Raw genomic sequence first — 9,694 nt, 5'->3', positions numbered from 1 at the left:
TGTCCTCCCTGTTTATGCGCTTTCGTTGCTTCTGTTCCACTAAGGACTGGAGTTTGGGCTGGGCTGGGCTGGACTGTCTCTTTTGGTGTGGGGGAAGCTTGATGTGCATGTGGTTAGTCACTGTTTGTAATGGCACAGTGAGCAAAGAAATGATGGACTGGAATGCGGCCTACAGTAATTATTAGTTTCTCAGATTGATAGAAAGTTCCATCCATTACTTTGTTTTCCTTCACTCTAGGAGGTGTTACGTGGGGTGTGTTTGCAGAGATGAGACACCCACAGCCTCACTGATGAGGCCTAGCAAGACCAAAACATACCTCGGTTGCTAACTTACTAGTACACAGGGGTGGTGGGCTAAAGGTTTAGGTTCGACTATCTCTTTTGTGACGTGTTGATTTGCATATCGTTGTGTTTCTCATAGCACCAGTTAAAACCTAAGTGTAAACGTGTCCTGCAAAAAATGATCTGGGGAGTGGTTTGGCAATAAGTTCTCCATTTTAAAAGCGCAGATTCCAAAGAAAGAGAAAAGCTATCAGAGCCAGGAGAACGACGGAGGGCTAATTTATTATTCAAGGTTGTGATGAATTCTTTTAACATGTTTGCCATTTCTGAGTTGTGCCATTCTTTTTATTGTTGTTTTTAGTGGTTTTAATATTGATAATTTGTACGGTCAATCATTTATATGAGTACTTCGTGTAATTATCTCTGTTTGCCGATATTTATTGACTAAATATATTTCTGCACCACTGATCTACGGTGATATCGATGCCTGAATTGTGCTCTTCTCTTTGTTAATGGTGTTGTTTTGGTCTGTTATGCAATGTTGTATTTCTCTTTTATCTTTTATAACCTGTTTGGCCGAATAAATAATTATTGAATTGCATTGCATTGAATTGAATTGAATTGAATTGAATTGAATTGAATTGAATTGAATTGAATTGAATTGAAAGAGAAAAGCTGGTGAGCAACAGCAAAGATAAGCCTACCCATCCTTCCGGTAGAACATTTTCATTAGATATCTATTTACATCTCTACATGCCCAGGAATCTAACAATGCTAGATTTGGATATCCCTACAAGCAATATTTCAGGGATAAAGTTAACTTCACATTATTTTCTACAGAGACAAAAGAACATGGCAGCCAGACGTACTGAACAGACACTGCAGCAGATGTAACACATCATGTGATATAAGATGTTCCAACACACAGGCGGATCTCATTCAAGGAGCTGAATGCTTGTCATGGTCGCGCTGGCCATTCGACCAACATGGCATTTGCTGGGGGTTTTCGTTTCAAACTGGTAGGGCTGAAATGATCAAGCCCTAAAATGCTGTCAAATGGTGCAATGTGGGTTCACTTTTAAAATTGTTGTTGGGGCTGGGGTTTGTTTCCAGGCCAGCTCTGCTTATAAAGAATTTAGATTTTATTTTTATCTAGAATGATTTGTAATGACGCTATTTTAGCTTGAGTTCTGTAGTGTTGCTTGCCTTATTGTTGCTCGACAGGAGCCACCACCCAGTGTGTTACATTCTGTGTTCCTTTAAAGATTGTATAGGACCTATCCACAAAGGTAAAGCTACACTGCAGATTTACTCACCCGCACACAGTAGGAACTTTACACTTTTGTGCTAGTCACCATTTCCGAGTGTAAGTTTAAAACTAGGTGCAAACATATGTTTCCACCCCTCAAAATAGGGGAGTGAAGCTTGCTAGAACAGTATCTTTACGAGTGTGAGTTACAACTATTAACAAGATGTATGGGGAAAATGAAGCTTAATTATAAAAAAGTACTAAGAATATTTTAATGTAAAATTAACTTAAAATAATTATTCGTAACCTTGAACTAAAACAATTTTTTTACAGCATATCAACTCATCAAATTAAACATTTAGTAAAAAATCTAATAAATAAAACAAAATAATTTAATTTTCATTATTTAAAATAATCAAAACAATCCCACCCTTATTATGATTTTTATATTTAACTATTATGTAGCAAAGAGTATTCATGCTTATTTATTTAAATACTTTTAGTTAACTTAATTTTAATTATAAGTTTACCAGTTTCATTCCAATAAGTTTTTTATATGTAAATATTAATCTTCATTAAAAACAATTTTAAATTGAATATAACTGCTAATACTTAAAACTATATGTATGTGTGTGTGTGTGTGAGTGTGTGTGTATGCGTGTATGTGTGATCTAAATTCCAAATAATTGTATTTAACCATATTTCTTATGGGGTGTTATATTTAACCCTGGGCAAAGCACTCCGCTACGCTTGCGTAGTTTGCGAAGTTTGCGCTACTTCGCACTACGCGAATTGCATGTAGCCCAGTGCAAACACGCGTAGGGTAGTGTAGCGTAGTGCAGCGGTCTTTTTTTGCTTGGTCGCGGTCCTCAACGTCAAGTTGGCGACCGCGAGCAAGCAAAATGACATCCCGGCGACACTTTTTCCTCGTTCGCGATCCGCAACATCAAGTTGCCGATTGCGAGCGTGGAAAATAAACCTCCCGGCGAGATTCTCAACGCGGGGAGGTCAGGTTTCTCATTGTGAGTGGTCGCGTATGCTCACGACTGCTCGCGATGAGAAACTACCAGTCTGCTTTGAGAAAGCTGCCGCTCGAGTAAAAATCTACTCGAGCGGCAGAAAACTACAGCTCGCACTGTGCAAGATGCCGTTTTCAATGATTGCACAGTGCCGGATGCTTGTCCGCACTGTGCAATCATTGAAAACGGCATCTTGCACAGTGCGAACAGGGTACTACGCAGTTCGCGAAGTGCTACGCGTAGCTTGCGTAGTGCGAAGTGCACTTTGCGTAGCCACGCGTAGCGCTACTTCGCGAACTACGCCCAGGGTTAGTTATATTAAGTACCTGATTGCATTCTTTTCTATGGAATTGTATCACAGTACCTGCTAGTGACTATGTGTGGTGCTTTCAGTGAATCTCCTTTCCCTCTCTAACTTACTATTAAAAATGTGGGCATATGCTTTTGGAGATCTCCGCAGTCAGGGTAGAGATCTCCGCACAGAAAAGATAAGAGATGTGGAGGCAGAGGTCTCCACGTGTTGGCTTCTGAATAGCATTTTATAGTACATGAGTAGTGCTATTGAAGTAGTACTAAACACACATACTATACAGTGTAGTTTGTGAATAGGCACCCTTTGTGTGTGTACATTCTCTTGGCTGGAAGTGACTACATATTAATAATTAGGCAAGAGCATTATTTTAAGTAATGTGAGGTGGTGGTCATTTAGTAGACATAATGACTGATAGAAAATATTTCTACTGAAGGATGCATCTATCATTTAAGACAAGATTTTCTGACAGAGAGTGAGAGGGAAAGGTTCTGAAGGATGCACCAAGGACGCAGGGACACATTTGAATTGTTCAAGACGTTTTGGATGTTTTTACACTAATGTGCACACAAAAAAGTGGAGAGAATCAGATTCCAGATGTAGGTTAATCTTTTTGCATGATTCCAGCCCCAGTGAGGTCTTGCATTATTTTAACCAGCGTATCCACTAAGTCACTGAACTGTTTATTTCACAAGGCAGGAAGGACAATTAATATTTAGATTAGAAAATCTGATCATTAAAGTAGTTTTTTAAGCCATGATGTATCCTCTTGAATGATCATAAAGGCATTTATTTTACAAACCTATTGCTCTATGTCATTTCTATCGAAGCACTGCTCAGAGACGTTTTAATGCATGGGCCAAGTGGGCTCTGGCCCCGGGCCCCAGCCTTTCAGGGGGCCCCCTGGCAGTCATCTCCATTCTCCAGACTTTTGCCCTCATGACCTTGCAAATTTCTTAAACAGATTGTTTTAAATACTGTTTTCCTTTACTTTATTTTTTATGTAGCTGGTGTGTGAGAGTCTAGTACAGCCATTTTGCAGAGAAATGTTGTGTTTATGTTTCATGCAATATACATAAAAAAAAGTTTCTTTTAGATCAAACAATGCCTAACATATAAGAAATGGGAGGGCATCACAGGGATTATTTGCAGTAATATTGGTGAGCTGCTGGTGTGGTACAATATTTAAAACACGCATAACTATCCCTGAATATTGGCTGTAAACACATTTAGGGCCTTATTTATGAGAAGTGATGTATCGCTGTGTGAAAACAGGGATGCGTCAATTCTTAGTGCGCCCTCCTTGCGACATGATGGATGCATCATAGTTACTGTATGACGCATCATGTCGCAAGGAGTTACAGATACGTCAGTATTTCTGACGTATCTGTAAGCGCAACAGTGATGCATTGCTGGGGTGTGTTTGAAAATAGATACAAATCCAGCGATGTGTCTTTTCACATGGGACAGCCCCACGTGAAAGAGAATGCATCAGTCTTACACCTGCCGTGAGGCAGGGGTAAGATATTGACGCAATGGGGTCCAAGAAGCGGCGCACTGAGTTCTCATAGATTTCAATGCGCCACTTCTGCAAGGCTTCTTGCGGGGTAACACCCACCCTGCATACATTATACCTGGCGCAGGTATAATGCGGTGCAGGGGTTTACAAAGTGACGCATCTGCCTAGATGCGTTACTTTGTAAATAGTGTGCAACATGCACATTTTTTACGCTGCCGGTGCGTCACAAAAAGTGACAGTAGGAGGAAAACATTCATGAAAGACCCATCAGTTAATAAAAAGCCAGGTTTTTAAGTTCTTCCTGAAAGAGAGTAGGTCTGTGGTTAGTCTCAGAAACTCAGGGAGTCTTTTCCACAATTTTGCGCCTAGAAAGGCGAGGAATCTGCCTCCAGTGCAGGCATGGCATATTTTAGGCACGATGGCCAGGTTGGCATTGGAAGATCTTAGGGGTCTAGATGTTGTGTAGCGATTAGCGCGCTTATTTAGTTAGCTGGCTCTTAAGCCATGGAAAGCTTTAAAGAAGATGGTCATCGCTATGAAGTCGATCTGTTCTTTATGCGGAGCCAGTGTAGAGACTTAAGAATAGGGGTCATACTAGATCTGGGTTTAGGTCTCAGGATGGCTCTGGCTGCCGCGCTTTGTACCACTTGTAGGCGCTGGATTATGGATTTGGGAAGACCGAGGTACAAGCTGATGACATAGTCAAGCTTTGATGTAATCAGAACCTGCTCCACAATCTTTCTACTCTCAAGCGGTAACAGTGGCAGGAATTTTGTTGGCATCCGGAGCATGCCAAAGCAAGCGCAAGTTTTTGACTTTCTCCTTTTCTGCGGGCGGGGGTGGCTGATCTTTTTGTCACCAAGAGCGTTTCTGGATTACCAAAGAAAACAACTTCAGTTTTGTCAGGATTGCACTTCAGCTGATTGATCTTAAGCCAGTTAAAAACCTTTGTGAGGAAAGACCTAATCATTGCCCGTCAAAGTTGGTTCCTTTTTCACATGTAAAACTCAGCTGAGTGTCATCAGCACAGGAAACTATTTTGACGCCCTCTTCCTCTACCAGAAACTCAAGGGGGGATAGATATATATTAAAAAGGGTAGGACTGAGAATGGAGCCCTGAGAGACACCTACATTCATGGCCGGAACCGGGGATAAGAAAGGGGGGAGCCAGATGTCCTGAGATCTATTTGCCAAGAAGGATGACATCCATGTTAAGGCGGTCCCCCCAGGCCGATGCTAGCAAGTCTCTCCAGGAGCCTCTCATGTGGGACTGTATTGAAGGCCGCCGACAGATCGAGCAGTATCAGAACAGCCTTGCCTCCCTGGTCCAGCTTACCCTTGAGAAATTCAGTCACTTCCAGCAAAGCGGACTCCGTACTGTAAATAGCCCTAAAACCGGATTGGGACTCAGGAAGGAGCTTCCCATCTTCAATGTGTTTTTGGAGGGCCTTGTTTACATGCTGCTCTAATACTTTGGAGAGAGCAGGAAGAAGGGAGATTGGCCTGTAGTTGTCAGGGTCCGTCAGTTTGGCGTTAGCCTTTTTTATCAGTATAAGAATCTTAGCATTCTTCCATAATTTCAGCATGTTCCCTGAGGAGAGGGAAGCATTAAAGAGCTGGTTTACCCTGGGGTTCATGGTGGGAGCTAATAGGTTCAGGATATTCGCTGGACATGGGTCGATAGGAGAGCCAGACTTAATGCTTTGGAGAAGGGTTAGTGATTCTTCAAGCTGAAACTCAGGGAAAGCTAGTAAAGATGGAGGATCCAAGAGGTGAAATTTGTTATTAGAACTAAGGTAGAAGGTCAGTTCTTCCTCTGAGATGTTAGTGAATGCTTGTTTGATCACGAGAGAGCTTTTTGTGGAAGAATTGAGCTATTTGCTTAGACCATTCTTCTGTGCATGGCCCTTCCTTTGTCCCGGCTTTCGGGGCGGTAAAGGATTTAACTATGCTAAAGATTTCCTTACTCTTATTTTGGGCATTTTCTATCTTGGTTTGAAAGAAGTTTTTCTTGGCTGCCTTCACGAGAATGTAATGAGCTTTTAAGGTGTCTTTATACACCTTCCTGTCCTAAGGTGCATAGGATTTACGCCATTTCCGTTCCATTTTTCTACAATTGTTTTTGCTACATCTAAGGGAACCGTAAAACTATGGAGCTGGTGGGGCCCACCTCTTTGAGGAGTGGGAAACCACCGATACCGCTGCACCGATGTTGGTTCGGAGCCATGAATCTATTGAGAGGGCGTCCGAGTCGGGGCAGCCAGACAGCTCCGGTGAGGAATAACTGAGGGCGTCTGCTAACACTGGGATGGATATTTTATGGAATGTCCTGTAATTAGGGACCCTCTGCCCTGCGTTAGCCCGAGGGGCAGTGGCAGAGTTGGGAATGATGAATTTTAATAGGTGGTGGTCAGACCAGGTAATGAGAAGAAGTAAGCTTACTGATCTGTCAAAGTTGTGAAAAATGTGGTCGAGGGTATGGACCTTCTCATGGGTGGCTGAAGAAATACATGGAAACATGTTGCAGGCCTGCAGCGTCTCCAATAAGGGAAATTGTTTGAGGGTCTTTTCTATTATCCATATGTATATTGAGATCTCCCACAACAAGGCAGTTGTTGTATTTTAAGGCCAGGGAGGTGGTGGATGTATTAAGCGTAGTAATAAAATTTCCAATTGCACTGGGAGGTCTGTAAATCAGAAAACCAGCTATGCTATGATGGGGGGATAAGGTTGAGCGGAAGCCTAAGGACTCTGCGCCCTCAATGTTTTCCATCGGGATGGGAGAGCAGTCTAGTTTTTTATTGTAAATTATGGGGACACCGCCCCCCTTCCCACTCGGTCGTTCCCTCCTAAGGATTTTATAACCCGTAGGGATGGCGGAGGTGATAGTAGGGTTGGTGGCTTCAGACAGCCAGGTCTCAGTGAGAAATAAGAGATAAGGCTGTTCATCTAAAAGTAGGTCATAAATGTGTGGTTCATGCATTTGCATGGAGCGACAATTTAAAAGTGTGGCCTTTAAGTCCTCTGTTTTCTTATTGTTTTTACACTTATTGTTGCGTGGGAGGATCTTGGGTACACGTTTCCTTGGCTGGAGGAGACCAGTTGCACTTATTGCGTTGAAAGTCTACCTCCAAGCTCGGATCAGCCGCTGTACACTGATATAATGGTAGCCGCCTAAGGCTAAGCGGTTTTTCCCTAATGTAATATAGTGGAAGAAACTCACTGGGGGGGAACTGGGCAGCATGGCTGGCGCCGGACGCCTCCAGGATGCTGACGGGCGTCTGTTTGCATCGGGAAAATTTAGGCTAATGCCTATGATGCAAACTGGATCGCTAATGCAGCTGAGGAAGCGGAAACTGTGATGGCGGAAGTGAGGGGCCCAATAGTAGCCCCAGCCCTCCGCTCAATCGGTGTATCAGCCGCGGCGGACAAGGACTGGAGGAAAAGCGAGATGCGAATCGGAGCAGCTAAGGAGGTGTAGGCAAGCAGAATCAAGTAAAGTGCAAGTGCGCATAGGTAGGAGAAATTGTTAAAAAGCACAGAGTAATTCAGCCACATATATACAAGTTAAAAAGTATTAAAAACCTAGTAGCAGGGCAGGGAACACTAAATCCTACCGCTGTCAGCTGCGCGCATCTGTTTACATCGGGGAAAATATAGCCTAATACCCATGATGCAAACTAGATCGCTAACGCAGCTGAGGAAGCGGAAACTGCGTGGGAAACAGGGGCTCAATTTGTATCATAAATTCAAAGCTGTTCTGCACAGGGGCCCCCAAAATATGTTTGGCCCAGGGCCCCCAAAATCCTTAAGATGTCTCTGGCACTGCTAAGCGCTGCATCCCATAACACAACACCTCAGTGGTCATCACATACAACATGAAAATACTTCTGTCATAGGCTCATTGCAGACACAACACTCTTTCAACCACACACCCTACACAGCGTAGGTTGTTATCCATGTTGGCAAGTACCTCAGCACCTCACCTGGCGGTAGTTAGCACTATATAAATGCTACATTACAATACAATCCATGGCTGGGAAGCTACATTTGGTGGTAGCTGTATAATTATGATCAACCTTTTGTTTGTCTGCAGAAAAAAAGGGTATGGCAGTATTGCAATAAGAGCGATATCCCAGGATAACATGGCGTCTGCTAGCTGAGCAACCACGCGCGTCCGGAACACTTATCCCTATCCCTACCCTTAATACCGAGCAATGTTACCTGATTTTTTACTAAAATCCTTTTGGAAAGTCTTCAGGAGCTCTCTATACAATTCTCTTCGGTCTCGGTGCCGCTGTGAGTCGGGAAGTTGATGTGCATTGAGTCTCTTGGTGCTTCCTGCCCGCCCTGCCTCCTGCGCTGGTACGGGGCCACCCTGGAGCTGATGCGCGGCCGCAGAGCAGCGGCTCGCGGGCTCCTCCGGGTCGGCAGCGCCAGCATCAGGCGGTTTTTCGAGACTGCAGTTTCTAGTTGTGCTGGGGGAGAGCTTGAACCCGCTCCGGAGGAGCTTGCAGCTTTGTTTGTCCCGGGCACTTCTCCTATTTTGGTCACCTCGAAGTCGATTTCGGGCAGTAAGGGGGAACTATCCTCTGCTCAAGACAGAGAATCCCCTAACACACTCATTGGAGAACGCGCGCGCCCAGGAGGCAAAGGATTGCCTCATAACACAGGAGACGGTGGGGGCCCCAAAAACTCAGAGAGCCGGGATAAAGCGAGGAGGGAAAAGAGGTAGGAAACGCGGGGTGAGCGCGCCTGTCCATAGTAAGGTGAAAACTAAGGAGAAGGAAAGTGGGAAAACAGGGGTACAGCTAGAAGAGGGGTGGGCCCTGGAAGACGCTAATAACAAGAGCATCCCCAGTGAAGGTACAGCCTTTCAAAACTATCGGGTAAGGGAAAGAGCATAAAAGGGGGAAAGAATAAAAGTATTTCCTCGCATAGTAAAGTCAAAGTTACCCCCTCATTGTGGTCCTTTTTCAGGGTACGACCTGAGGTCTTGATTATTACAAAACGGGGGGAGGACCCTAGAGGTGACTCCGACACTCGCTCCATTGGTTCAGCAGTTGGCCTTTCTAGAGATAATATGGAACCCAAGGGGGCCCTTCTTAGTCAGAGTGTCATATCCACTGCAATTTCTGAACCGTTGCCTGAACCGCTGTTGGGGGAGGAGGTAGAGCTAGCTGCTTGGAACCAAGCTGAAGCCGCTAACCAACCCTCAGTGGTCTCGATGGAAGCTCTGTTTGCCTCATTAAAGGAGGATATCAAAAAGGTTTCGCCGTATCAGCAGCCAATCAAGGTGAGATAAGGAATTCATG

This window comes from Triturus cristatus, chromosome 1_2, assembly GCF_964204655.1.
Source record: "Triturus cristatus chromosome 1_2, aTriCri1.1, whole genome shotgun sequence".
In the NCBI taxonomy this organism is placed as follows: domain Eukaryota; kingdom Metazoa; phylum Chordata; class Amphibia; order Caudata; family Salamandridae; genus Triturus; species Triturus cristatus.
This window is presented reverse-complemented; position numbering follows the sequence as displayed.